A 5,064-nucleotide genomic window follows, 5' to 3' on the forward strand; every position below is an offset into this window, starting at 1 on the left:
GAGATTTACATTCAGTATTGGTGGAGAATCGTATAGTATTTTTCAGTGTGCTTTTGTGCAAAAATAATTAATTTTTAAAAGATATCATTTCTAAAAGAGAAAAGCTTACTAATTTACTTTCCAATCTGGAAAATACTGAACAATTTTGATTTCAGTAACACAATGAGAGAAGCTACGTACACATGTGTTTCAGGGTTTAGGAGGCTTTTGACTGTTTTTATCATTACACAACTTCAAAATTTAACACATTGTGCACGTTTTCGTTTGAGTACTTGTTTTTAGATAGTGAAGCTGGTTTAGAGCTGGAAAACAAAAGAAATGGGAAAAATGCAGGGACTGATAAATTGTATTATGCAGGAATGTTTTTATGGCTAATGGATAAAACTGATGAAGGACTTGACAGAATGCTGGAAATGTCCCCTGCATCTGGAGAGGTAGTGTGTAAGTGGTATTTCATCCATAATTTGACAGAAGTTCTCACTATTTAAAAAGTAAAATGAGATCATCAGACTTTCAGCCAAATACAAGAAAATATAAATATGTAAAAACTAATGTATACTGTACCTAAGATTATAATTATCTAGATTACATTTCTTGCTTACTGTAAAATCTGGGAAAATTAATTGATTTTTTTAGTGGATATTTCTACATTAACCCCAAACTTTTTTTTTCTGGTGAGGAAGAATGTTTTCCTAGAGTGGGAAAATAAAATAATTGTTGGAGGTAAAACTGTTTCATCAGGTCTACTTACCTTTGGTTGTAACTTTGGAATTACTTTGATGTAATTATAGGCCGGAGGCAAGGAGCGTGGAATGGAAAGGCGTTCTGAACAGGTCTTACAGACTGCTCCACTGAGAGGCAAATCCTGACCTACTGAGAAAGAGGTACAAGGAGTTTCAGAAGAGTTTCAAGCTGCTTCTTCCTGTATTTGTTTCTGTGATTATTCTTCCCTCATAAGTTGTGCTCTACAGGAAACAGTCTGCATTTAAAAGAGTTTCTGAAAACATATGAAGACAACTGTCGGGTCACATCTGTGATACTGTGCAAAGGTTACCTTGCTGTATATTGATGTCATTAAAACTGGCTACTCCATAGCTGGTGGATGAAAATTTTCATCAAGTTTCTTAGTAAATACTTTTTGAAATCTTACTTTTTAAATTTTATTCTGTTAATTGTGTTAGACAGTGAAAAGAGGATTGTGTTATTGTTAGTAAAAGGCTAAGAGCTGTATTTTAGGCGTTCTCCAAAATGTGTTGTCAAGAGAGGGTTTTCCTTTTATAATAAATTCAGTACATGATAAAAAACAGCTAATTGGTAATGCAAGGTTAAAAACATGACAGAAATACATTCTGATTGTTCTAAAGCTTTAAGCCACGAGAAATAATGCAGCATTGTGGCATTTACACACAATGATATCTATATGAGGTCTTTGCTTTTACAGATACTGCATTTTGAAAGAAATGTCATTTATCATTCATGGTGATGGAATTAAAACAATGTAATGCGGAACTGAGATTCTGCAGGGTACTGTAAACTTTAAATTCTTATTTTTCAAAGCTCTTTATATGCTTAGCAATTACAGCTTGCTTGCAATATCAGTCTGTTCTAAAGATTCCTGTGTAAATGAAAGCTGATATGTGACGTGTGCTGACCGTTCTAAAATACATTTAGATATGTAGATAAGGTATAAAAAGCTGCAGCTGAATTAGTCGTAGGTTCTTTTTTTTCAATCAGTGGAGAAAAACAGGCACTCCTCGTCTGTAGCTCTTATAATTAAGGATTTCTCATCCCCATTGTACAAGTAATTGTTCAGTATGGCAGAAGAATTGTGTAGTGTGAATAAAGATCTTTGGCCTCTTTCAGAACAGTTTTCTGTAGAACTTATCAGAAATTATAAAGGAGTACACATTCAAATTCAAAATTTTAAAGGAGTAAATGTTTTCAAATATTAACTATCTGAACTCAGTAAGCTTCAGAAGCAAGCTTGCAAGTCAGAAGAAATTATGTGTATGATTTAATTGATTAAAAAAATCAAGAATGATGAAAAATGTTAATGGAAGATTAGTTCTTTGCTCATTGTCAATACAAAATATTTGTATAATGATATGCCAATAATAAATTTTAAGGTGATCAGAGAAGTTGACCCTAAATAAGGAGTAGTGTTTGGTAAAAATGATTGGGAATAGGAACTAAGCGTTAATGAGGACAGATTACAGAAATTCATGATTCAAAAATAAGAGGAGGAGCATCTAGTAGGTCAAACCTGTTTAAACTGCATTTTCTTAGGGAGATTAATATCACCTCAAACTTGTGCAGATGATTTACAGGACCTTTATTGCCCTGAAATGTGGTTTTGTCCATCTCTTAAAGATGCTAAACTTACTTCAAAAGACATTTTGTTGCTTGAGCTCTTTTGAAGGAGAAGTGAACTTGACGTTGAGTTGAGAACTACTTGGTGGCAGTATTATTGTCCTTGGTGGAATAGTGCTTATTAGGGTGGTGTTCAGGTACACGTTCTGATGTTTACATAGTGCCTATGGTCCTAATTCATTTGCTTAAACGTGGGTTTTCAGTGCCAGCTGAGATGCCTCAGGGTACTGGAGAAATCTGAACAAGTTCGTTGTGACACAAGAATGACGGGATACTAGTGCTTTTCTGGAACAGTATCTGAAAGTGAGGTGAGATACTGTATGGCATCTCAGATGGTGCAGGACAGCTACCTGCAGGTAAATGACTTGAGCCTGAGGTGTCAAAGCTCCCATTATAGTGGGTGGAGGTCTAGAATGTGGAGAATTGTTCAGCTTACCTAAAGTAGACACCTACATTAAGTCAGATTAACAGCATTGCAGACTCCATTGACCATTCTGGCTAGGTGTTGGTTCACCTGTCTGCACTGAACAGCTACTGCAGTTTGTGGCAGCGTAGAGTGATGGACATCAGCAGGGTGTTAGGGCCTGAGCACTTTCCTCTTCTCACTGATTAAGCCAACAAATTCGGATCAGGGCCACGGTCCAAGACTTGGAGCAGACATAGCTCTACGCTGCTGCGCTGTAGCACAGGCTGGGGCTGGTGGTAAGCCTCAGCTTAAAAGCAGCTCCCAAGGGCAGGGCGAGGCAAGTCCTCACTTCTGATACGTTTGGGGATCTCCTGGGACACTAGATGCGAATGTGTGAGCAATTTAATTCAGTCCTGAATGATTGCCTATCCAACAAAGATTATCCACTTCACTGGCAACTATTAATGAATCTGTCAAGATCTTCAGTCATATTTGTTTATGCCTCTTTGAAGGCATGGACAAGATGCTCCTGAACAGGAATGCTGAAAGCAGTTGTCTCCATAACAATGATGAGACGGCGTTTTCACATGTACGTCAAACATAAAAAATACAAACGATCATCACCTTGTTAACAGTATCATCTTTTCAGAACTTGTAAAGAATTGAACCTTGCAACCCTGGAGAAGCATAAATAAAGAAATTTCTACACATAAAAGTTGCCAGGCAGAGGCAAAGGTTCAGCTGTATCCAGTTTTGTGGATTTTGTTGTACTAGTGTGTTCCAAGCCCCCTCTTGTATTCACAAGAGAGAATTTCCATTTAATATAAATAACATATTGATCTTCACTGGTAAAGAAAGTTTTGGTGTTTTCAAAGCTGTAGAGTGCAACTAAATTTGGTGTACCCATATAGCAAAACGTGTTTAATAGTCTTATTTTTCTTATTACTGAGATTTGCAGACACTAAGCAATTTATTCTTTTGTCTGTGTAACTGTACCAGTGTGCCAGTGCTATCACAGCTGCTTGGGTGGGTAGGCGAAGGTATGTCCTGTACAAACAGAGCTCTTGGAAATGTTCCGGTATTTGAGCTGTGCTGCTTGATGAAGGAGCAGGCGAATTACATCGATAGCAGTCAAGCAGTAACACATTGCTCAGCAAATTGAGATCACTGGAATAGAGTTTGGATTAAATTGCTTCAAAGCTTCAGAGTTTACTGGGTCTCCCATGGAATGACAGAACGGTCAAGGTTGGAAAGGACTTTCTGGAGGTCCTCTTGTCCAACCCTGGTGCTCAAGCAGGGCTACCTGGAGCCGGTTGCTTAGAATCATGTGTAGACATAGGTCCTATGTCAGACTGCCAGCCTGGTGAGGATGTGCCAGATATTCTGAGGCACTTAAAACGTCTGTGTAAGCCTATGTTTAAGTGACTGAATCACTCCCAAGGGAGTCTAAAAGTGTATTCTGCTGATAAAGTATAGGTTTATACTATAGGGCAAGCTCATTAACTCTCTAGGCTCCAGCCCCCTTATCATCTTGGTAGCCCTTTACTGGACTTGTTCCAGTATGTGAATGCATTGGGGAGCACAGAACTGGACACGCTACTTCAGGAATGCAGTCTAACAACTGCTGAATAAGAGGGGAACATTTCTTCCCTTGACCTGCTGGCTCCACTGGAGCTAATTCAGCACAGCATGAGGTAGGCTTTATGTGCTGCACGGGCTCACTGCTGACTCATGTTGAATTTGTTGTTCACCAGAACTCCCGGGTCCTTTCCGGCAGAGCTGCTCTCAGCCCGTCATCCCCCATGTGCAGCTGCATGTGGTTATTCCATCCCAGAGGTAGGACTTTGCATTTGTCTTTGTTGAAGGCTGTTTTCCCAGCCTATTTCCAGCCTGCCTATGTCTCTCTGAAGAGCAATCTTCTCTCCAGCATATCAACCACTCCCCCTGGTTGGGTAATATCTGCAAGTTTAGTGGGAGTGCACTCTATCCCATCATCTAAATCATTAATAAAGATATTGAACAGTATACCTGAGGCACACCACTAGTAATTGGCCACAAGTGACCTGACAATCCACCCGTCCACCTTATCATCTTGTCTTCCATTCTGTATGTCACCAATTTGGCTATGAGGATTCTGTGGAAGACTGTGTTGAAGTTGAGATCCACAACATCCACTGCTGTCCTCCTATCCATGCAGCCAATCATCTCATCGTGGAAGGCAGTTAGGTTGGTCAGGTGCAGTTTTCCCTTGGTAAATTCATACTGGCTGATCTCAATCACCTTCTTGT

This window comes from Charadrius vociferus, unplaced genomic scaffold (assembly GCF_000708025.1).
Source record: "Charadrius vociferus isolate BGI_N301 unplaced genomic scaffold, ASM70802v2 scaffold608, whole genome shotgun sequence".
NCBI classification, from domain to species: domain Eukaryota; kingdom Metazoa; phylum Chordata; class Aves; order Charadriiformes; family Charadriidae; genus Charadrius; species Charadrius vociferus.